The 26,308-nt window shown below is 40.0% G+C and overlaps 1 pseudogene across 1 annotated transcript; it reads right to left on the bottom strand.

The window, feature by feature from the left end:
• Positions 1–20,258: 20,258 nt before the first annotated feature.
• Positions 20,259–24,608, bottom strand: LOC306662261 (cofilin-2-like; annotated as a pseudogene). Its single transcript has 2 exons — positions 24,529–24,608; positions 20,259–23,855 (listed from the first exon to the last, which is right to left on the bottom strand). The product of its transcript is annotated as a cofilin-2-like (transcript).
• Positions 24,609–26,308: the final 1,700 nt, after the last annotated feature.

The following is a 26,308-nucleotide window of genomic DNA, read 5'->3' as shown; positions in this document are numbered from 1 at the left end:
AATGCTCCACTCAAAATCCTCCATTAGCAACCCACAGACCTTTACCGCATCAAGCTTGGCCCCTTTGTCTTCAATTCCCTCTACTTTCCTCTTTGCTTTCAACTCTTTTTTATGGAATCAATAAAATGGATTCAAACCCAGGGCCTCAGGCATGCTAGGAAAAAGCTCTACTGCTGAGTTACTTCCCCAGCATTCTCTATCACAGAGCTAAATCCCCATCCCTTTTTATTTTGAGTCAGGGTCTCATTAAGTTTCCCATGCTGTCCTTGAATTTGTGATCCTTCTGCTTCAGCCTTCTGAGTAGCTGGGATTACAGGCACGTACCACCACATCTGGCTTCAACCATCTTTCAAACACACCGGACCAAGCTGGACATGGTGGAACTTGCCTGTAGTAGGAGGATCACTAGAACCCAAGAGTTTTGAACTAGCCCAAGCAATGTAGTTAGACCGCCATCTTTTTAAAAAAACAAAACACACAGATTCTTGCAATGCTTTTCCATCCTGGCAATGACAGTTCTTTTCCACAGAAGGAATGGAATCGAGTTTACGTTTTTCCTCATATTTGTAAACATTGCCCTCCAACTCTGAGACACTGACAGTAGATAAACCTTACTTTTTAGGGGTCTATGTCTCAAGCCCACTGAGCTTCCTCTCCACTCTTGTCAGTACCAGCTAAGTTTAACCTCTGAACTCTAAGTTTAACCTTTGCAAGGCCACATCTTCAAACTTACGAAAAATTGTATACTGAAAACTACAAAATATTGTTGAAAAAAATTAGAGGAGACAGGAATAAATAGGACATACCATATTCATGGATTGAAAGGTATAAAACTGTTAAAATGTCTATACTACTCAAAGTGATCTATAGACTCAATGTATCTCTGTCAACATCCCAATTACCTTTTTGCAGAAATAAAACATTTATCCTAAAATTCATATGAGATTTAGTGACTTTGACTAGCCAAGACAATTTTGAAAAGAAAGAAGATTTTGAACTTCTTGATTTCAAAGTGTTACAAAGCAACAATAATAAAGTGTGGTATTTTCATAAAGACAGACAAGTAGACTAATGTAATAGAATAGATTCCCAGAAATATACCCTAGTGTATATGGTCACATGATCTTTGACAAGAGTGCCACAATCACTCACTGGCTACATGATCTCTTCAACAAAAAGTATTAGGAAAACCAAGTATTCATATGCAAAGGACTGAAATTGTGTTCTTAAGCCATATTAAAAAAAAAAAAAAACTCAAAATGAATTAAAGACCTAAAACTGTAAAACTCATAGAAGAAAATATAGGGGAAAGTCTTTGTAACATTGGACTTGGCAAGGATTTCTTAAATTAGCCATGCAAGTAGGCAAACAATTAAGCTCTAAATTTAGAAATCTGGTTCACCTTAAATACATCATTAACAGAAAGATCTTTGGTAACAAATCTGGCTCAGTATAGCCAGAATTAGTTTTAATGTTTTTTCCTCCTGTGTTTACCTAATGATCAAACTGAATGGATTGTGAATAAACAATTGAAATATTGGATCAGCAAGTTAGTCTTCAATAGGCATGGGTTCTTATGTCCTTTAGAAGTAAAAGTTATTGCAGATAGACTAGCTCTTGGATATATCTTCCATGCTTCAAAAATATTTTTAAATGTGACTTGTGATAGAAAAGGGGATATTCTTAGAAACACACACAAAATATTCTATATATTTCCACAACAATTTAAGTACAATGACCAGTCTACATAACAAAAGAATTCTGATCCATAACTTTTTTTTTTTTTTTTTTTTTTTTTTTTGTACTAGGGAGTCTAACTGGATGTGCTCTACTACTGAGTAACATCCCTAACTCTTTTTTATTTATTGTTTGTTGGTTTGTTGGTTTGTTTGTGGTGCTGGGGTTTGAACCCAGGACCTTGTGCTTGACAGGCAAGCACTCTATGAACTGAGCTATATCCCCGGGCCCCTTTTTATTTTTTAAGACAGGTTCTCCGTTATGGTTTAGATGTGAAATGTACCCCAAAAGGTTAGATAATGAAAGGAAGTTTAGAGGTGAAATGATTGAGTTATGAGAGCCTTGACATAATCAGTACATTAATCCACCACTTTGAATGGATTAACTGGATGGTGACTGCAGGCAGGGGGTGTGGCTGGAGAAGGTGGCTCATTTGGAGGTGTGCTTTTGGGGTTATATTTGTCTCTGGTGAGTGGAGTCTCTCTGCTTTCTGATTGTCATGTCCTGAACTGCTTTTCTCCTCCTCAACCTTCCACCATGATATTCTGTCTCTCCTTGGGCACAGAGCAATGGAGTTAGCCGTCTGTGGACTAAGAACTCTGAAACTGTGAGCCCCAAATAAACTTCCCTCTGAGTTATTATGATAACTTTTCAAGAACCTTGCTGTGAAGATGGAATGCAAGAAATAGTGCAATTGCTGGATGAGGGATAGACATCAGAGGACAAAAATTCTAACTGGGAAACACTTAAATTTGTTTTATATTGAGGAATAGTAAAAAATAAACAAACACACACAATAGAGAGGAAAAGCTAAAGCTCCAGGTAAGAGAGAAGTTGATAGATGAAGATGGTATGGAGAGAGGAAGACCGGTATGTACATTTTCTTTCTTCCTTCCTATACTGGGGATTGAAACCAGTATGCTTTACCACTAAGCTGCGTCTTCAGCACTTTTTATTTTTTATTTTTGAGACGGGATCTCACTAAGTTGCTGAGGGTCTTGCTAAGTTGCTGAGGTTGACCTTGAACTTGCAATCTTCCTGCGTCGGCTTCCCAAGTCACTGGAATTGCAGGCATGCCCAATTCTACATATTTTCTTCTCAGAAAAGTCAAAGTCCTTAGATGACTTTTGAGTTCTTGTAATGGCCCTACCACCTCTCTGATCTCATCCCCAACACCGTCCTGCTCTCAGGAGGATTAAAGCACCCTCGCCTCTGGCTGTTCCTCCGTGGAAGGAATTTTTGCATTGTTCCTGCCCTCCCCCAGAGGTCTCTGACTCTCCCTGCTTCCTTCACTTCCACTCACAGGTCCTCATCTTAGGGAGCCTCCCTGACCATGCTACATGAAGTAATACTACCACCCTGCGTTCCCAGTCTTGCCCATCTTATTTTTCTGTCGCATTGCATTCAGACATACCCCAAGTCTCACTTAATGGTCCACCGTTTCTCCCCCTAGTGGGGGAAAGGAGAAGATGTCTCAAGCACCGAGTCAAAGGCAAGAATTGTGGAGAGAATAAAGAGCCCACCCTGACTGGAGAGGGGCATAAATGAGAGCCAGGTAGTGGCAGATGAAATGAGAGAGACAGTGTGGGACCAGCTGGTGGATGGCCTTGAATGCCAGGCTGAGAAGCTTGGATTCCATTACGAATTTTAATCAGGAGTCATGGCAGGTGTGTAATCAGAGGAGAAACTAAACGAAAACAGCCTTTCAGTAGCTGTCAACATATTAATGGCCTCTAAAAATAAAGTGTTGGGAAGGTGAAAGAAAGGCTTTCTCATCACCAGATTCAAACTACTCTGTTATAATTATATGTGTTATGAAATATGGAAAGATAGCTCAGTTATCCTCTCCAACTTTCCCTGTCTCCTTCAGACAGACTTAGATGTCCAAGTCTATAATTAGCCGATGTTAATAGCAATGATGTACCAACAACCTTGCATCACCTGTGGGCCGTGTGCTATATCTCCTTTATATAAAGAGTTTAGTTTAATCTGCCCAAAACTTTGTTCAGGAGAGGAAGATGATGCTCAGGGCGGGAGGAAATGTTGTGTCCACCAACTTTTCTCTGGGATCACAGACTGTGGAAAAGAAACTTCAGTGTCATCCATGCTAACTCTCACCAAACATGAATTTTCTCTATGACATCTTAAACTCTCTAGTTTCTTCCGATTAAGTGAGTTTCTGAGAGACGGGACAAAGGAGCATATCACAAAGACTATCCCAATTCACTCAGCCCATGTTGATCTTCAGGAGCTAAAAAAAGTCAGAAGAAAGTATTGTTACTATTGCAAAAATACCAAGTGTTGCTTGTATTTGCAGTAGCAAAATTTTCATCTGTATAAAAACATAGGAGCTAGAAGTATAGCTCTGTGGTACAGAGCTTGCCTAGTTCATTTCCCCTCCTGGACTCCAGCCTATTTCTACTTACTTATCATTATTTTCTGTGGCAAAAGTATGGGAAGGGAATTCAGGGTGAAGTAAAATAATATTTATTGAGTACAACTCTATGCAGGCTCTTTATTCACTTCATTCCTAATCATAACAACCATGTGTGAGGCAGAAATTCTTGTTTGTAGTCTTAACAGAGTAGATGGAAACTGAAGCAATACAGATTAACTGGCCTAAATTCACATGGGCCTGGAAGTGGCAGAACTTGGATTCACATCCGGGTCCATTCAGCTCTAAAAACTTCCTTCTATGTTATGTCCCTTTCACTCTTTATCAGGAATCTCTAGTTATCAAAACTGCTATCTTTCAACAACCACTTGAGCATTTCGGGCTTCAACAAATAAAGACTTGGACATAAGGAGCAATGCTGGGCAAGTGAACTGAACCCCGTATATTGAAGACAGTAGCCAGGAGAGCCTCCCACATCCCCTGCTCCCGCCTTATCCTCCAAATAGTTCTGGAAACCTAAGCACTTTGTTTCACCTTTTTTTTTTTTTTAAAGCTGTTAATTTTGTGTGTCAACTTGACTAGGCCATGGGGTGCCCAGATATTTGGTCAAACACTGGGTGTTTCTGAATGAGATTAACATTTGAATCAGTAAACTTAGTCAAGCAAATTATGCTCCCTAATGTGGGTGGGCCTCATTCAATCAGTTGAAGGCCTGAATAAAAGAAAAAAGCTGCTGATCCTCTTTCAAGAGTAGCAGAGAAGGGCTGGGGAGATAGCTCAGTTGGTAGAGTGCTTGCCTTGCAAGCACAAGGCCCTGGGTTCGACCCAACACCGCACACCAAAAAAAAAAAAAAAAAAAAAAAAAAAACAAAGAGTAGCAGAGAAACCAACATTTACCCAGCTATCCCACGCCTTGGTTTATACCCAAAGGACTTAAAATCAGCATACTACAGTGATGCAGCCACATCAATGTTTATAGCAGCTTAACTCACAATAGCTAAACTACAGAACCAATCTAGATGCCCTTCAACAGATGAATAAAGAAAATGTGGCATATACACACAATGGAGTATTACTCCATCTCAAGAAAGAATAAAATTATCGCACTTGCTGGTAAATGGATGGAGCTGGAGAATATCATGCTAAGTGAAATAAGCCAATCTTAAAAAAACAAAAAACCCATGAGCTGTGTAACCTACATCATGTACAACCAGAACGAGAAGTTATACTCCACTTATGTATGATGTGTCAAAATGCATTCTATTGTCATGTATAACTAATTAGAACAAATAAAAATTTTTTTTAAAAAAGAGCAACAGAGAATTCCTCTTGCCTACCAGTCTTTGATCTAAGACATCAACTTTTTTCTGCTGTTAGTCTCAAACTGAAACATCAGTTTTTCCTGGGTCTCAGAACCTAAAGGCAGACTGGAATGATACCTTGGGCTTTCCTGGGTCTCCCGCCTGCTGACACACCCTAATGATCTTGGGACTTGCTGGCTTTCATAATCATCATGTGATCCAATTCCTTATACTCAATATACATGTGTGAGTATATGAATATATATGTTATGTTCCTTTCATATATATACATATATGTATGTATATATATATATATATACACACACACACACAATCACACACATATTATATATATAATATAGACACACACATGTGCACATGCATACATACATACAATTGGTTCAGTTTCTCTAAGGAGTCCTGACTAACAGGCTTCTTCAACAAGTTCACAGCATAGCCCAAAATTTTGCAGCGATAGGTAGGTTCAGAGCAGATATGCAGAAGCTTTTGGTGAGTGAGTGGGACCAGAATGAAGAAAGTGTCTTGGCTAATGGGGCCCTCACCTGACCAGGTACTGCTGTAGGCCACCTGGGCTTTTCCTCTCTCAGTCAGCCTGTAGATAATGGGACAACTCCTATGCCAGTGCTCTGAGCCACCTGTCCGTTCCCTTGATTAAATCAACATTTGCGACTCTGACAGTTCTCACTTTTGCTAAAGCATTTCCCTTAGGGACATATTAAAGTTTGACATATTAGCCTTTTCTATGATATATAATAATCAAGACTAGTATCCCCGACTAACTCAACTGTCAATGAATGTTTTGAGAAATCTGCTAGGGGTATGTACGAGGGAAAATCAAAAACAAGTAAGACTTAGTGCCTACTTCAAGGAATTTTAATATGAATCTCTGTAGTTTCAAATATGCTTTAAGTTACAAAATAAATTCTGTAATTTAGACACAGTGGCTCTAAAGTCAAACTGTGCCACTACTTAATAGCTCTGTGAACTTAACAGGGAGACAAACTTTTAGTCATGTCCTTGTCTAAATGAGATGAGGTCCCCACTTTACAGGATTGTGGTGAGGAGTAAATGAGTCAATGTACATCAAACTCTGAAAGAAGGACCTGGAATATAGAAAACATTCAGTAAATATCACTAATAATATTACCTAAACTATTAACAAATATTACCTCCCTACATGGATCAAATCAGCTAGTTTTCATCAGCTTAGCCCAGGAAGTCCTCTGTGGGCTACTTCAGGAGTTGGAGGACATGGTTGCACAGAAACATTGTCGTAAATGACACTTAGCTCCCAGTCACTGAACAAAGGCTCTCTTGATCACGTTACCACTTGAGACTCACATGCTTGCAGTTTTAAAGAACAAATTTGAGACCATTCTATTACAAGAACAGAAAAATAATGTAACAATGATTTAAAAATATAATCCATGGCTTTTATTTATCCTGAAAGTTGGCACTTGAAGAAAAACGGGTGGCTTTTAAATGGATGAAGAAGAATGTGGAAATCCAAGAAGATGAAAAGAAACATCTGGGTCCTTGAAAGGATTTAGAGATTGATAATCTAGTTCTTTTAGAAAAGCTTCTTTCATTCAGGAACTTATATGGCTTTCCCCACTCCCAGTCATTTTTAGAAGTGACCTTGCATCATCTGTACATGAAATTAAAAGACAGAGGCAGAAGAGTACAGAAGGGAGATATATATACATATATTTTAAAGTATCTATAGAAATAGGACATTGTAGCACAAACCTGTGATCTCAGAAACCTGAGATAAAGGCAGGAGGATTGCAAGTTCGAGACCAGCCTCAGCAACTTAGCAAGACCTTGTCTCAAAATAAAACATAATATTTTTTTAAAAGTCTAGGGATGTAGCTCAGTGGTACAGCACCCCTGGTTTCAATCCCCAGTACAAAAAAATATATAGATAGATATTTTTCATTTACATATAAATGGAAAAAATTTGGAATGGAGTTAACGTTAAGATACAGGATCTAGAGGGGAGGGGTGCAGCTCAGTGGTAGAGCACATGCCTAGCACGCAGGAGACCCTGGGTTCCATGCCCAGCATCCCTCAAAAAAGGAGGGGGGGCGTTGGGAGGCAGGATAAGGTGTCTTAAAAAGGAAATATAAAGTATTCCAAGCATTCCTGGACTTTCAGACTTCCAGCTATTGCACCTTTCAAATCTATACATGGTAAGCATTGGTACTCAGCAAGTGGTGAAGTTGAATCCTTGTTCCTGCCAACCAACTGTACAGGATGCTGTCTTTCTTTGGCACTGTTTGTGAATTAACACTTTATTTTCATTTATTTTAATTAAAAAGTAAAATCAGCTGGATTTGTGGCTCAGTGATAAAGGACTTGCCTATCATGTTTCAGACCCTGGGACTAATTACCAGCTCTGCAAAATAAACTATTGAAATGAGAGAAAACAGTTTATTTTTTATTTTATTTTTTTGAGAAGACATTTTAAAATAGAGATAATATGTAGACCACAAAAACATAATACAATTGGGACAGAGACAACCTTTAAAGGGATACATGCTAAGTCTTAGTCTAATATTCATTTGTCAACTGTGAAGAAAAAGGAAAATCAAAGAACATGTGCCAACTATTAGAAATACTGAATACATTTGAAGATTTTGAAATAAATTTGACTCCATTTTATTCTCTAAGAATTGAAGTTCTCATAAAATATTAATTGGCTTATAGTATATGAACTCAATTTTTCATTTTTGGTTTTCAGAAATGCTGTATACTGTACAAGAATATAGGGATGTCTCTTACAAAGCAAGGAAGCACCCTGGGCTCGGTGACTTCCCTGCTGGCCACAAGGGGGCACCATCAGCCCATAACCACTTGGCCATGGACCTGTGAATGGGAGGACGGTTTCAGTTGGTTTGAGAAAGAAAAAGCAAGCTGCTATTTAATGTGTTCATTCAGTTGGGACGTTTATAAATTAGTATTTGTAACCTAAAGACTGCTAGAGATTCAGGATGTAATTAGTTTTTTTGCTGCATCTCTAACATACCTTGTATAAATGCTTTTAAATGTAGTCTTGGGGTTAATTGACTCTCAACTTCACTCTCTCAAGAGCTTGCCGAAGTATTCCAGTCCTGACATGGCCCCAGATGCTTTTATCTGCTGAAGCAGATGATCTTATCTCTTTGAAGTCTGAAACATCAAATCTAAGTAAGAATCCGAACTTAGATTTTTGTCTTAAATTAGATAAACCTTGGCACTTACATTCATCTGTGTAAGTGCTATTTATGTCAAGGTAGGGATCAGATTCTAGACTAAACCAAACTCTCAGTCAAAATGGCGACTCACCAGCTCCACTCAGTTCCCAGGACTCTGCTGCTCAGGAAGACACAGTGTGTCACCACATCATGGCTGCAGACCCCTCTTTTGCACCAAGGCTGCTGAGCAGTTTGCTTCTTTTTCAGCATGCTTTCTTGCTGACAATCTGCTTTTTTTAATGGTTTAAATTATTTTAAACCATTGAGAAGACAAAATGGTTTACAAAGAAATTTTAGCTGGGAAACCTAGCTGCTGCTGCTGCTGCTGCTGCTAAGATCTTCCTGGGAGCAGAAAGGTGGTGAAGGCCTCACATTCCAGGGTCTGCTCCTTCTCCAAAAACCAGCTTTGGTCATGCACAGTAAGTGTGACTGTCACACTCCCAAGAAATTATTGTGTGAAGGATAATACACTGTCATTTGTCCAATCACAATGAACACAGAGGGCACAGGAGTAATGATGGAGGCACATGGTTTAATGGGAAGCTCTTGGGTCGCTGAGGTTATTTGAGGGCTTTAATGGTTGCTTTCTCAGTAAGTATATTACTTCCAAGCGTAGGAGACACATTTCCTGTAAAGTTCCCTTTATACTTCAGTATGAACGACCCTTGTTCTGCACCCACTCACTTCCCCTTTATGTATGTCCCAGGTAGTGATTTTCCCCAGGTTGGTATGATCTTCTACTCCAATGAAGAATAAAGAAGATCTTGACACTTGGCATGGTATGAGAATAGGATGGAGCTAACAACTAAACTGTGGACTCTCAGTGGCTTCAAGCTGTAAAGGCTTGTTTTTCCTATCCTTTTTTTTTTTTTTTTTTTTTTTTTTTTTGGTACTGGAGAGTGAATCTAGAGATGCTTTACTACTCTGCTACAGTCCTTTTTTCAAAAAAAATTATTTTAAGACTAGGTCTTACTAAGTACTTAGGGCCTTGCTAAGTTGCTGAGGCTGGCCTCAACTTGTGATCCTCCTGCCTCAGACTCCCAAGTCTCTGGGATTACAGGAGTGTGCCACCACACCAGGCCATGGTTTATTTTTCATTCATGCTGATGTCAGAGGGTTCAACAGAGCTGCTCTTCTCTAAGCAGCAAATTTAGGGATCAAATCTTCTTTCATGTTATGTGTCTTCTTTCTTCGAACATGTGTTAGGGTTCTCTAAAGAAACAGAATCAACAGGATATACACGTATATGGTTATAAAATGGGATTGATTAGGATGGTTTACATGATCAGAGGCTGGATGGTCCCACAATGATTGTCTGCAGGTAGAGAGCCAGAGGAACCAGCAACTGCTCAGTCCAAGAACCTGGAGCCTCAGAACAAGAGGGTCCAATGATGCAGCCCCAGTCCAAGACTAAAGGCCTGGAAGCTCCCTGAAAAATCACTGATAAGAGTCCACCTTGGAGGAGTGAAGGAAATAGAGACTGATATCCTTGGGCTATGGCAGCAGCATTCTACCCACTGCTCAAGAAGAATCTGTCATGTATCCACCTGGGCTTCCTCCTCCTTCTGCCTTGTGTTCCATCCTGCCTATTGTACTGTGCCACCCACATTAAGGTTGGGTCTCCCTTCATTTTGCTGCCCACATGCCAATCAAGTTGACAATGCAGATTAACCCTCACAGAACCTTCACTTCCAACCATGCAGATGGATAAAGCCAGCCTAAAAGATTATAAGAGATAGACTGGGGTTGTGGCTCCCTGGTAGAGCACTTGCCTGGCATGTGTGAGGTGCTGGGTTCGATTCTTAGCACCACATGTAAATAAATAAAATAAAAGTCCATCAACAACTAAAAAAATCAAATTAAAAAAAAGATTGTGAGAGATGTTTTGTGCAAGGGGGCATTAGGAAATGATAGTCTTCCTCTGTCCTGGAAAATGAAATAAGTTTTCTGAATACACAGAATTATTTCTGCCATGATCGTTTTTTCTAATAAAGGAACTTTCTGTAAATATCAATTTCATTCTCCCATTCCAATTTCAATTTTTTTGATTCTATAAAATTTCTACTAACAGAGAAAAATAGAACTGTCATATCCTAGTGACATTATCAAAAATATTTAATCTACATATGCATTTTAATCTATAAGACTTCCTAGAATATTCCTTAATTTGAAAGAATATTCTAGTTGCAGATAGATATCCATAGATAGAAAAACACTGACGCTGTTCTCCCTCCCTGCACTTTTAGAGAAACTTAGTCTTCTGTGTTAGGTAGTTTTTTTTTTTATTATAGTGACTAAAATACACAACCAGAACAACTTAGAGGAGGAAAAGTTTATTTGGGACTCATGGTTGCAGAAGTCTTAGTCGATAGATGGCCAATTCCATATCTCTATGCCCAAAATGAGGTAGCACATCATGGGGGAAGAGCCCAGAGGAGAAAAGCTGCTCAGCTCATGGCATAGTCAGGAAGCAGAGAGAGTGGGGGGTGGGGGTGGGAAGGGGTCACAGAGATCAACCCTTCCAGGGCATGCTCCAATGACCTACCTCTTTCAACCACACCCACCTGCCTACAGTTACCATTCAGTCAGTCCATTCAAACTAAGATGGATTAAGTTATAGCTCTCATAATCTGATTATTTACCTCTGAATATTCCTGCATTAACAGGAGCTTTGGGGGGGGCGCCTCATATCCAAACCATAACATTTCTGCCCCTGGTTCCCAAAAGCTCATGTCCATCTTGCAATGCAAAATGCACTTACTTCATCTCCAAGAATCCCATCGCCTTGAGAGTTTTAACATTACCCAAAAGTCCAAGTCCAAAGTCTCATCTGAGATTCAAGGCAAATTCTTGGTTGTGAGCCCCTGTAAAAATCAAAATCAAATTACATCTATCCAGTATACAGTGGGACGGAGTAAATATTACCATTCCAAAATGGAGGAATACAGGTATAGAATGATGGTATGCGGCCAAAACAAGACCAAAGCTCAGCTGGGCAAACAGATCTGAGAACTCTGCCTATGATTCAATGTGCAGCATCTAGGACATGTGGTGGTGATATGTTATTTCCAAAGTGCTTGGGCAGCCTCACTCCTTTGACCTTAACAGTTGCAGTACACATGGGCTCTCTTTTAGCTTGGACCGCTCTGCAGCTAGTAGCTTTTCTCTGCAGACAGTCCACATCACTGGCATCTAATTCCTGGAGTCTCCATTCCAAATTCAATTTCATCTTCACAACTTCTTGCATGGCCCTCTCAAGGGCATCCTGCAGGGACTCTGATCCTGCTACCCTTTACCTGGCCTCACAGGCCTTCCTTTGAAATCTTGGTTTAAGCCACCATGACACCCTAACTCCAGCATCTTGCATTCCTGCAGAACCAGCACCATATGGATGATATCAAGGTCTGGCACCAGTTCACACAGTTCCTGGGCCCTCTGGCTCAGCATGGTAAAACAACTTCCTAGGTCCCGGTGTGAGCAGTGTGCCCCAGTGATCTCTTCCCACAGGAATTTTCCCTTCTACACCCTGGAGCCTGAAGTGGGTGTGGTTTTATAAATTCCTGAGGTGCCCTAGAATCATCTTTCTTATTATCTCTGTGAAAAGTACTTAGCATCTCTTTAGGGGCTATAATCTCTTCAACAACCACAACTTCTTTGACCCCAGTTTTACAAGCATTTTTCTGGTCAAATTGCAAGTTTTTTAAATCCTCTGCTTTCTGCTCTCAACTCTCACAGTAAACCTGGCTAAAAGCTGCCAGCAATATCCACACGACCTCCTGAATGTTGTGCTGTCTTGAAGTTTCCTCCACCAGATTAATTAGTTCATTGCCTTTAAGTTCATTCTCACACAAAGTCTCAGGATGTGGACAAAATGTAGCCAAATTCCTTGTCAGAATGTAACACAAGTAGCCTCTAGTAAAATTCCTAATAGAGTCCTCATTTCCTTCTGAAACCTCATGAGCACAGTCTGCATTCCTATCACATCTGAACTCCCACCAGACTCACCCCTTAAACTACGCTTACATAATTCTAAAGTTTTCTAATCTGCATCTCTAAACTTTTTCAAATTCCTTCTGCAGACCATTTCCAAAGGTTTCTGAATCACGTGGTCAGGTTAGTCACAACAACTACTCCACTTGTCAGTACCAATCTCTGTGTTAGGCAGACTTTTCATCACTGTGACCAAAATATCTGACAAAAATAACTCACAGGAGGAAAGTTTATTTTGGGCTCATAGATTCAGAGGTCTTAGTCCCTAGATGGCTGAGTTCATAGCTCTGGGCCCAAGGTGAGGCAGCACATCACAGGGGAAGGGCCAGCAGAGGAAAGCTATCAGCTCATGGTAGGGTCAGGAAGCAGAGAGAGTAAATGTGGAGAACAACAACCATACTGGGGCATGCTCCAGTGACCCACCTCCTCCAGGCACACCTCATCTGTTTACAGTTACCATTCAGTAAGTCCATTCACACTAGGATGGATTACATCTCTCAAAGTCTAAACCTCTGACCTCTGAATATTCCTGCATTAATAGAAATTTTTGGGGGACAACTCATACTCAAACCATAACATCTTCCCATACATAAAAAGAGCATTGTACTAGGGCAATGTTTCCAAATTCTTATCAGATGCCAATCATTGTTTTGTTTTGTTACTTGAGAAGGGATTGCACTATGTTGTATAATCTGGCCTAGAACTCAGTATTCTCCTGCCTCAGCCTCTCGGGTGGCTCAAGTTACAGGCTTGAGCAACCATGCCTGGCTGATATCAATCTTTGTGATTCAGAAATTCCAATAATAATAATAATAATAATAATAATAATAATATCATTATTACTATTATTATTTTGGTACCAGGGATTAAACCCAGGGATGCTTAACCACTGAACCACATCTCCAACCCTTTTTTTTATATTTTATTAGAGACAGGGTCTCACTGAATTGCTTAGGGCCTCACTAAGTTGCTAAGACTGGGTTTGAAGTCACCATCCTCCTGCCTCAGCCTTCTGAGTCACTGGGATTACAGGCATGTGCCACTGTCCGAGAATTCTTTAGGAATTTCAGAGCCATAAGCTCTTAAAATGCTGCAAAAATTCTTCCTATTCTTTATTCATTATTAATATCTGAAGCGGATTTGTTTAAACATTTGGAAGTATCAAGTTTAGAGTATTTACAAAGAACTTTAGCCCATAATGAATATACCAACACTGAAAAACATCAGTGCACTTTAGTAGGTAGTAATAATACAATGTGATATTCAGATCTACTGGCAAGGTTTAGAGCTCTGTGCAGAATTACATGCGAATATTGCCGATTGATGTATCTTTCTTCCTGAATTTTTTCTTTCCTGAAATACTACTTGTCTGTACAAGGTATTCCATACTGGCTGATTCGATCAGACTGTTTCTATCCTAGGTGCTTCTGTCCTGTGAGTTGCCAGGAGTGTGATGCCTGTCTTCAGCTCCACAGCAAACCCTTTTGGAGAAAAGCTGGAAAAGAATTCCAACATAGACACACTAAGCCAGGCCTGCACTGGTTTGCCTACTTGCTGTCTTTGATGGCCACACTCTTGCCTGCCATACTCTTGCCACACTCTTGTGGCTGCCATTTGAAAATGTTCTTTACCTTTTATCCTACTTCCTATTTATTTTTCAAGCTCTCCCCTTCTTATTCTTCTTGCACCTATTTTCCTGATTTGATGGTCAGCCTTAACAACCTTGGTACCCCCTGCTTACCTCCTAGGCCTTAGGACAGCCAGATCCCATTGCTATCCATGCCCCAGTGACACATAGGTGTTGATAATGCACATTACCTATGTGAGCCTTCATAGGAAATACATACATAAAAGTATTATCTGACATCTATACATTGAGAAAAAAATATTTTTTATGTTATCTCAACCTCAAAACACTCTGAGAAGATAGACATTATTTTTTTTCCATTTGAAGACCAGAAAAATTGATCCATGTGGTAAGTGACATAAATTTAAGTAAGTCTCAACATTTAACAGAGGAAGACAGGGATGAATGCTTCCTTTTTGTTCTTTGAACAAATAATTAAATGAGCCAGACACTTAATAAAGCTTTTATTCTGTTGTTCCAAATTCCCTAGGAGAGAATCACTCATTAGTAAAAAGGAATAGGGTTCTATCACTATGATATTTCAGCTATAGGTTCATAGCAAGAGGTTGTAGAGGTAGATTCCATGCAGTTTGAACCATCTTTAGAATGATCTAATCATGTCTGAGCACTGTCAGTAAAATTGTTCCTTAGTTTATGCTTAACTGTTTCTCCATTGACCCATCTTCACAGCCAGAAGAGGAAGACATGGAGCATGAGTCAGAGATGGTGACTTGGGGATTTCCAATTCACGAAGTGCTTTCACTGACATGTTCTCCAATATAAGCCTCACAATTCTCTGTAGGAACAGGGCCAGGTTTGTCATCATTGCCTAGATGAAACTGAGGCTGGGAGCAAAATGAGATCCAAGGACAAATCCCCACTTATCCCATTGACGCATTGGAATGGTATTTGAAGAACTCAGTGTGGGTTGGAAATGTGGCAAGAAAGTGGCTGATAAAAACCCCTGAATTTAATTTCACCCAACTGGCAAACTAAGACAGTTAAATGAATCTTGAAGTTTCATTGAGAAACCCACCCCAGTTTTTGACAACATATAAAGGCAAAGCGTGACTATATTTGTAGCTTCACGCTAGCATCACTTCCCCATGTTCCTGTTGCCCTTATTACCACTGGGAGATTTTGTGACAGCCCAGGTTCAGTTGCACAAAGTTGCCCAGTAATCATGGTTTCAGTCCCGTGGGCCACCATGGTCTAGCTTCGTGGCACAAGCACATGGTGCAGCCAGCTCTGTGGCAAGTAATCCAAAAAGCACCCAAGGTGATGCTGAAATTGCCATTGGGAAGTGGCGCAGCGCAGTGGTTGAGAATGTGGGACACTAAACAGACAGCCTGAGTTTAACATATGGCTTCATTGTTTATGACTGTACAGCATGAGCAATTGAGTTACTTCCTCTGTAAATCAGGTTCCTGATCCATAATGGCACCAACATCAGAGATTGTTATGAGGATTAAATAAATGTCAAGGTATCTGAAACACATCAGTATGGAAGAGAAGTTTCTTATTATTATCTACTTATTTAGTAAGTATGTATGTATAAATATGAAAGCAAAGAAATTATCTGGAAGGAATCATGCAATACTGAAAATAGTGATTATTGTAGGGAAAGGGTTGATATTTGGGGAGGAGGGTTTGGGAATGCTGGAGACTTTTACCATTTACTCTTCTTATAAATTTTAAGTTTTATTGCTTGCTTGGTACTGGGGATTGAACTCAGGGGCGTTTGCTCACTAAGCTACATTCCCACCCCTTTTTATTTTTCATTTTGAGACAGGGTTTTGCTAAGTTGCTGAGGGTCTCACAAAATTGCTGAGGCTGGGATAAAAATCCTCCTGTCTCAAAGTAAAAAATAAAAAGGCTGGGGATGTAGTTCTGTGATAGAGTGCCCCTGGGTTCAATCCTCAGCACTGCAAAATAAATAAATACATAAACAAACAAACAAACAAACAAATAAATAAATAAATAAATAAGTGATATAGCCAGGCATGGCCATATGCACCTGTAGTCTAGCTCCTCAGGAGCTGAGGAGAAGGATCTCAAGTTCAAGGTCAGCCTGGGCAACTTAGCAAGACCCTGGCTCAAAATAAAAAGGACTGGGGATGTAGCTCACTGGTAAGACTGCATGCCTAGCACATATAAGCACTTAGATTCAATCCAGGGTACGGAAGGAAGGAAGGAAGGAAGGAAGAAGGAAGGAAGGAAGGAAGGAAGGAAGGAAGGAAGGAAGGAAGGAAGGAAGGAAGGAAGGAAGGAAGGAAGGAAGGAAGGAAGGAAGGAAGGAAGGAAGGAAGGAAGGAAGGGGAAAGAAAAAAGAAAAAGGAGCTGATGGGTTGTTTTCCATTTCTGGTTTGTCAAAAAAAAAAAAAAAAAAAGGTCCAGACTTAGTAAGGAGAGACTTTTATTTGAAAGGATTATTGCAAGGCAAGTAAGGGTTATAATAGGGGAGGGGAGCCATTGCAACCAGAGAGTGCTGTAACTTTCAGTCTACAAGCATCCTGGGGGGTAGGGGTTAGGCAAGAGTTTTTCTGTGATAGAGAAGAGTAAACAAGGCTAGGATGATCCTGATAAGGGAAGTGGATAAAAGAGTGGTGGATGGGATAGCAGATCTGAGAATGTTTGACTCTGAGGCCAGCCTGTTCTCAAGGGGCCACATGCTGGTTCAGGCTGAGTGTGGGCCAAAGTTCAGGGGCCTGTTGGAAGGAAAGAAGTTTAACCAAAGTTTGGCTAAAAAACATTTTGTTCCAATTGATCAGTTGGAATAAGCAGTTGAGCTAATCATTTATAAGGCAAAGAAAGATAATTTGAAGAACTGTGTCCTTGCTTGTCATAGGCAAACAAGAGGGGCTTCAGCAAGTCTTATCTAAGTCATGTGGGAAGGGTGGATCTTTGCAGTAAGCCATTTTCCAGGATAGGAAGGGTGGGAGAATTTCATAAACTATTTTCCAGGATCATAGGGCTCAGGCAAAATTCAATATAGCTGAGTTACAAATTATACCTTTCCGGGCTGGGGCGATAGCTCAGTTGGTAAAGTGCTTGCCTTGCAAGCACAGGGCCCTGGGTTCAATCCCCAGTACTGCAAAAAAAAAAAAAAAAAACAAATTATACCTTTCCTATTTCTCATATTGTTGTATTTCAGATAAAGTATAAAGTATAGGCTTTAGCATTAACTGAGACTCCTGGATGAAGAGGGGCAGAGCTCTGTGGAAGAGAAGACTGGGGTAAAGGACTCGTTTCATGATTCCCTTGGCAAACTGATCCATTTGGAACAAGCTTCCTTGGTACCATGGCTCTTGGCATTTCTCTCTGACCTACAAGTGAATCAATGAGAAATAAAATGAGGCAATATCTGTGTAAATGCTGAAGTCTCACTTTAGTTCAACCCATGTTGATTCTGCAGCCACTGAGGGCCTTTGGCTCTTTGACCATGCTCTGGTGAGTCCTTGCCTTTAGCTCAGCATTGAAATGCTGCTCACAAACAGATTTCTGCTGCAGGATTCTCTCAGCATCCTATGAACATCTGAATGTTTTCCTGTGCTGCTTACTTTGCCTCTTGGAAGAATCCAGACAACTCCCTGCGTGGTAAGGCTTTCTATACCAGTTTGCACCCAGAGCAGCATCATAGCATTTCCTCTCTCATTCTTTCCTCTCTTTCTCTTTGTTTATTTATTTATTTTGATGCCAGAGATGAAACCCAGGGCCTTGCACATACTAGCTCTGTGCCGCTGAGCTACATCTCCAGCCCCTGCATAGCCTTCTGTGCTGCAATAACTGAGCTCCAGAGCTGCTAACTCGTTCTGCAATAAATCTGGGCAATCTCCTCACTCCTACAACTTGCTATATTTCCTGGAAGCTAGCCTGGACAGAGAGTAGAGAGAGATGACCATTGACTCTGGAGTCCTTAAGCCTGCCCTACCCCTCTATCAACATCTTTAGTAAATGTTCCTGCCAGCTTCTGAGCAGTCAGGCTCTGATTTACTTCCCCTTGCAAAAGCCAAGGGAATAAAGCTGTCAAGTACAAGCTGATGATTTGAACTAAATCTGAGGATTTGTGAAAATGCTCAAAATCCAAGTGGGGAATGAGGAACAGCTGCTTGGCAACTAAAACTGGGAACTGGGTGAAATTTGTCTGGCAGTTCCCACTCGCCCTTCCTCTTCCTCCCGTTTCCTCTTTCCTAAAGAGACTCCTCTCTCCCCCTCCTCCCTGCCACTTCAGGAGCCAGTGCCCTCTCCCCTTATCAAAAACAAATCAAAAACTGCTGTTTTGAAAGGAAGGATGTGAATCATAGACTCCTGTAAGAACAAGAAGGAACTTCAGTGAGTTATCGAATCCAACTCCCCCATTTTGTAAAATGTTTGTCACTCCACTCTTGGAAATCTAAATCTAGTTCTTTTTCTTTACGAATTGGGAGGTTCTAATTATGTTTTATCCTAGAGGTGCAAGAAAAGAGGTAACTTTTCATCTGTTGTTCTTCCTCCTTCCCCTAGAGGCAGCTTCTCCTAATAGAGAAGAATATTTTGTGGCACCTCAAAGAAGAAGCAGTAAAACACTCAGAAATATCTGAAGCAAGGTGAACTGTGAGTATAAAATTCTTAGAAGGGAGGCATTGATTAATTAGGGGAATAGGTGTGGGCAGAATCTTTAGTCAAACAAGATCATGAACTGCTACTCTTTTTTTATATTTCGGTACTAGGAATTGAACCCAGGGCCTCCTGCATGTTCAGCAAGCACTCTATCACTGAGCCACATCCACAGCCTTTTTGTTTTATTTTTAGACAGGGTCTCACTAAGGTGTCTAGGCTGGCTTGGAACTTGCATTCCTCTTGCCTCAGCCTCCCAAGTCACTAGGATTACAAATGCGTGACACCATGCCTGGCTGAACTACTACTCTTAACACATTAATGTCTGCAGAGAATTCATCAGTAGGAGTAGAAATAAGATAGCTGGAATGTTATTCCCAGCTCAACAGCTGCAGGGAATTGACAACTGCAGTCATGTGTCACTTAACAATGGGGACACGTTCTGAAAAAAAAATGTGCCCCTTGATTTCATGGTTTAAAGAATACCATAATAGAGTGTACTCACACAAACTAAGATGGTTATGATACCATTAGCAATATGCTATCAGAGGACCTTTGTCATACAAGCAGACCATCATTGACTAAAACGTTGTTATGGAGTGCATAGCTGTACACCTTGGACAGAGGACTCTTATTTTGTTCTGGGTCAACTTCTCCTTCTCCACTTGCAGTCCCATACTCCAGCTAAAATCATCAGAGTGCAGGGGCGCAGGCATCTGACCAAGCCAAAGCCGATCAGCACATTTTTATCCCTCTGGCCACTGTGACTGGTTCACATTTGGGCACTAGATCAGGAGAGTCCATCACTGACTCCCACCCAGTCTTGTGTTGCAGCTCCCTGGAAGACTTTCTCTCCCTCTCATTGAATGTGAACCTCAGAGGCTGGAGCGGCTACTTCAACCACTACTCGGGACCTGAGATTGAACCAGCAGACTAAGGATGGCAGAGTCAACCAAGTAATAGAGAAAAATATGTCTCTTTCACATTATGTGAACCCTGAATCAGGCTTCTCCTAAAACCAATTCTCCTAAAACCAGTTCTCCTAAAACTTCTAAAACCAGTCCATGAACCAATATATTTCCATTCTCCTTAATGCAATTTGAGTTATTTTGTATCATTGCATACTCACAGTCCTATCTGAAAGAATCAATAAGCTTAACATATAAGAGATACTCAAAGAGGTTTTTGAGTGAATGAATGAACCAAGCATTTATCTTTAATGTACCACACAGCTGAATACACACACACACTTTAGCCTTTCACGGTTCCTTTCTTCAAATGCATTCAAAGAGCATCAGTTTAAATTTTTGTGGGTACACACTCAGTATTATTGTAACAAAGTAATTTTTTGGGGGGGGTGCTGGGGATCAAACCCAGGGCCTTGTGCTTACAAGGCAAGCACTCTACTGACTGAGCTATCTCCCCAGCCCCTGTAACAAAGCAATTTTTACACTTTTAATGTTTAAAGCTAAGCATCATCTTTCCAGTGGGGGGGAAAAATAAAATTTAAAAACAAAGAAGATTACAATACAGAATGTCAATTCCACATAAGATCCTACAGGTTTTGCATGTTTAAATTTAAAATCAGTAAATGTTAGGTATGATTTTGTTTGAAGATGAGTAGAGCTCATGTGGAGGGAACCAGAAGGAATGACACTAAAGATGGTGAAAAGAAGAAAATCTTTGGAAGATTTCCAAACCAAGGGGTTACCTTCTCAGAAGAGAGACAAAATTAGAATCCCTCAAAATATTTGGATACTATTATGGTTCCACTCTAAATAAACAAACTCAGCTGGGCATGGTGGCATACACCTGTAATTCCAGTGACTCAGGAGGCTGAGGCAGGAGGATTGCAAGTTCTAGGCAAATTAGTGAGGCCCTAAGCAACTTAGTGAGACCCTGTCTCAAGATAAAAAAATAAGGCTGGGAATGTAGCTCAGTGGGAAAGGGCCAATAAACAAATAAGTAAACAAACAAACTCAGAAATTGTACAGAGCATAAATTATTTTAAGGTTTGTACCTTCAAAAGCAGAAACTCAGCCGGGTATGGTAGCACACACCTGTAATCCTAGCAGTCTGGGAGGCTGAGACAGGAGGATAGCAAGTTCAAAGCCAGCCTCAGCAAAAGCGAGGCACTAAGCAACTCAGTGAGACCCTGTCTCTAAATAAAAAATACAAAATAGAGCTGGGAATGTGGCTCAGTGGTTGAGTGCTTCTGAGTTCCAACCCCAGTACCCACCTCCCTCCTGCCAAAAAGAAGTAGAACTCTTTAAGGACACGTTATAAATTGTATGAACTGGTTCAATCCTGTTAAACATTTTGCCAGTGTGTGGGGAAAAGAAAATTTATCTTTTGACTGAAGTTTTGAATAGTTATTACTATTTAAGTACCAAAAAATTTAATGATTTAATACAACCATTTCTTTTGCATGAATTTGTATAGGTAAGAAATTTGGGAAGGGTTTTTCTAGAAAGTCTGTCCACTTGGCTTTATGTAGGACAGAGAGGTCTCGGACATACACTTTCAAGGTGGCATCTTTCTTCACATGTCTGATGTCCCAAGACTCCTAACTTTTCTTTCTCTCCACCCAGCATCTCAGCTCTGAGGGCCTACTCATGTGGCTTAGGCTTCTCATAGCATAATTTCACTTCTTTGAAACAGGAAGTAGATGTTAACAGACCAATTAAGGAATATACCCGACCAGGTACAATGTCACTGCCACCATAGTCTCTATTGGTCAAAGCAGTCATGGAACCTGCCCAGGTTCTAGAGGGAATGACAAAGTTCATATCACAGAAAAGCAGTGTGATCTGGAGATATTGTCGTGGCCCTTTAGAACACACAAATGTACCACAACCTGTATAATTTTATTCTAAGAAATTTGTCATATGAAAATAATGCCAAGAAATTTATCAGAGCAGAGAAGTTCAACTCAGCTTTTATAGCAAAGGAAAAAGGAAACTACCTACATGTCTTCTAACAGATAAATGTCTAGGTGAATCATCACACAATTAACAGCCATACAGGCTGGGACGTAACAGTGGTAGAATGCTTGCTTAGTATGCATGAAAACTTGAGATCAATTCTCAGTACCAAAAGGAAAAAAAAAATCTGTTACCAACTAACAGCAATATGAATTCATAATAATTAAAAATGTAATGTGAATAAGTGTTGCTATAAAAGAGAAAAAGTAAAATTAAGAAGCGTGTGCACTCAATGATAATTATATAAAAGCCTAAATACATCTGGACAAAGTCTGGAAGGAAATAAGTAGAAATGAAGATAATTGCATTGAGGTGGTAATACGTGCATGCCTTGCATTTTCTCTCTTTATTGTTATGGTTTCACACACACAAAAATGCAAATTGGAAGAAAAGAAGAGAATTAAAGTCTTAACAGTCAGTGCTCTGTACTTGGCAGGTACATGTACTAATACAGTTCAAGGAAGGCAAAGGGGGTCCACAGTTCCCTATCAGTTAGTCAGATTTAGACCAACTTCTAGGTCAGAGGATCCACAGATATTTCTTTCTCTCTTTTTTAACATGTCACAATTTTTATTGCAACATGACCATTTTTGTGAGGGTGGGGAATTTGATTGCAAAACAATGTTCCATTTAAGGCTCTTTTATACAGAAATTACCATCATGACTGATATTCAAAATATCTTTTGTGTTGCAAGACTCACATGGTAAACATAAAACTCCTATACTTATCCAGTAGTGTACACTCAATGGAAAACAAAAAAGGTATTAATAAAAACTATTTATTTTAAAAAGATATTTTAAAAGGGAATAGGAATGAACACTGAGATACTAGGATAAATTGATGACACAGTTAATGAAACGTAATTGGCATTCCTTTGGAGGTTTGAACTCATCTTGAAAAAGTACTTTTATTGTACAGTGTTAAATTTGTGCTGCCATGTCACAAAAGAAGGCTTGCCAAGGCAGGTGAGGTGTATGAGTGCTCCAGCGCCTCACAGAACCACAATCAGATGCAATTATAAATAATACTGAAGAAAGTTCGCCATCTGATCAGTGGATAATACTTTCAAGGCATTCGATCTGCTTACCCTTTGCAGTATTCTAGACTATTTGCATTGACAATCCCATTCATTGTAGTGTTTGCTGCAAGGGAGGCAGATAACCAGTTATCTTCGCTAAAATAAGACTGGAAGGCATTCCTTGGGTTCTACATAAAAGAAACTGTATTAAAGCATCTAATGACAATCACAGGCTGCTTAAATGAATGATATCTCCTTCATTCGCTGTGTTGGAAGGACCCAGTGGAAAAGAAAAATAAAACAACAACAATAGCAAAAAACACCTAATGCTATTCCAATGAACTGAACTGGAGAAACAAAACCCCCTTAAGATCCAGATGACCATCCTTGATGGTCATTTTATAACAGTTTTCCTTCAAGGGAAACTACTACATTGCCTCCCAATTTCTCTCCCAGTGTTAACTGGTCCTTAATATCATCCAAGCCATTTACTTGCCACTCATGTTTAATACCTGTAAATTTCTTTCTAATGACATCTTTAGAGCTAGCGTAAGTCATCTTGCTTGTTAAGGGTGCATTTCCAGGAGCCCAGAATATAAATACTGTCTTCTTCCTTCTTAGACTCTTTTGTTTCCTATGTGGCATGGCACAAAGCATATCATCAATCATTCAGAGGTAGCAACTTCACAAAAGATGTGTAGGGGTCCTCTACGGTATCACCAATGTCACCCACCAAGATCTGCCTTGCTTCCTTTACAATTATTTCTCTTTTGTAATCACTTAAACAGAAGAGAACTGCTTTCTTTCTTTTTTGAAGCTCCTCTTGTGTAGAAGATTTCCTTACTTTCCTATCATTAAAAACTTGATGACTTCATGGTTCACTGTAACTCCGGATGCCACAGGACTGCGACTGCGGCATGTGACTGCGGCAGCAGCTCCGGCTCCGGCTCTGTGGATCCGGGAAAAGAAGGAGGGGTAGGTGGGTGGGGCCAGATATTTCTATTTATAATTAATCTGCTGGGTTTTTTGTTGTTCTTTGTTTTTGTTTTTTTTTTTTTTTTTTTTGCGGTGCTGGGGATCGAATCCAATCTGCTGTTTTGACCTCTCATCCTTGGAATGCTGATTGTCATGGTAGCAATAATTACTATATTAGTCTTGCTATGTTCCTAACACTGTGGTATAAGATTGAAAATGCTTTGAAAAGTTACTGTGATGCACAATACAAGGTGGTATTTTCTTTTTATTGTAAACAAATGGGGTACAACTTGTTTCTTCGGTCGTACATGAAGTAGAGGCGTACCATTTGTGAATCATACATTTACATAGGGTAATGGTGTTTGATTGATTCTGTTATTTTTTCCTCCCCCCCCACCCCTCCCAACAAGGTCGTATTTTAATCTTCATTGTAATGAACCCATCCAGGGTTTTCAAAATTGTCGGTGGCAATCTGGCATGGGAAATTATCCTAGAATACTCTGACAAGAACTAGATTAGCTCTGACCCCCTCTTTACAATCTCCTGTTTGTCTTGGGACTCAATGTTTCATGGATGGACTATGAAGTCTAGAATAGTCAAAGATAACCAAACTGCTTGTGCAATTTCTACAATGTCTCTGAATGTACCCAGCCTTCCTGGGGTTGACGTTCATAGCTGTGGGCGAACTCCAACTTTTTGCAATCAAACCCAACCTTTGAACAGACATCGCTTTCCGATATTACATTAATGTGCCAGTCATCTATGCATTTTTAAAGGGCTCTTTGAAGAGTCATTGCAGAAGGTCAAAGTACATGAAGTCAAAGTCTTAAAAATATTTGATTAAATAATTGCAAATTTCGGGCATAGAGGCATTATACTTTAGTCCCAGTTACTCTGCATGCTGAAAAGTTTCCAGGTTAGCCTCGGCACAGACTCAGACTCTGTCTCTAAAATATAATAATAACTAAGTAAATAAAAAAGTAACAAGTAAATAAATAACAACAACAAGAATTGCAAAAAACAAATTTTAAAAAGCATATCTAGCGGGCATGATGATGAAGCCTTACTTCCAGCAACTGTGGGAGGCTGAGGCAGGAGGATCACAAATATGAGGCCAGCCTTAACACAACTTAGCAAGAATCCTGTCTCAAAATGAAAAAATAAAAGAACACAGGGATGTAGCTTAGCAGGTAAAGCACCCTTGGGCTCAATCTCCAGTCAAAAAAGGAAAAACGCCACCTCTAATGAATGACATGACTACTCATTTGTTTTTATACTAGTTAATAATTGGAAGAAGCCTGAATACGGGCAAAGTGTAGATTATGTCTCGATAATTTATTTTAATTTGGTTGAATACCTTTTGAAAGTTTAAAAGGAGGGGGTTCTCTCTACTGGTTGATAGATGCAATTGCCAAAATTCTTAGAATAAACATTAGTATTTTTTTAACCTGAACTTGACATGTTACTTATAAATGTTTGCCTACCAGTCACTATGTGACATAATTCTAAACTTTGTGGACATACACTAATTTAATTCTCAATAACCCACAGTGTAGCTTCTATTATTCTCACTCTCATTTTACAGATGAGGAGACCAGAACATGAAGTGCCTCAGAAGCTATGCAAGAGCTCAACTAGTCAGCAGCCCAGCCAGGACCCAAACCAGGTAGTCAGCTTGAGTCCTGTACTCACCATGGTACCATGCTGCGTAGATAGGATCACTGATTTTCATTATGATGAATAGTTACCAAGAATCTGCATATAATAAAATATTTCCATATCTAGGTTATGTGCTTTTCTGATTAACTTGCAGCAAAGACTCCCATATGCAAAATAACACAGGCTTTCTTTTGCTTTAGTTCTATATATCTCCATATAAGAAAGATGCTGTAATATTGCAACAGAGCTGAGCCATTGGGTGAATTTCTTCCTTTCCCAGCAGTCAGATAGTCATAATAGCCATAGGAAAAATATACACACTCTTTGCATGGTGCATTGGCTATCTCCCTAACTCCAAGAAACACTCCTGGTATTCATGTCTCTTGAAATTAGGCTGGCCCTGCAATTTTATTAACCAGTAGAGTATGGCAGAAGTGATGTTGAGCCAGTTTCAGGTTGTAAGTTGTGGTGGGCGAGACCCGGGGCCCAGGGTTACGCCACGTGCATCTAAAGATGGCGACTGGCAGAGAGCAAATGGCGTCCTGATTATGCCTGGAGAGAGGCTGGAAGCGTTTTACAATTGGCTGTATGATAACAGTTCAGCCGCCTAGCGCGTGGACAGATATACTCTACCTGTATGCTTGAGCGCGTGATCGCTTGACCTTTAACAGGATTGGATTGGACATATCTGGTTACAATTGCTTATGCATGAGACTGCTTATATATTGAGGGTGTGTTATCTGAATAAAAGAGAAGCTGCTTCATGAA

The sequence above is a fragment of the Sciurus vulgaris genome (genome assembly GCF_902686455.1).
Source record: "Sciurus vulgaris genome assembly, chromosome: 5".
In the NCBI taxonomy this organism is placed as follows: Eukaryota; Metazoa; Chordata; class Mammalia; order Rodentia; family Sciuridae; genus Sciurus; species Sciurus vulgaris.
The sequence above is the reverse complement of the archived record's forward strand: the minus strand, read 5'-3'. Positions and strand labels throughout refer to the sequence as shown.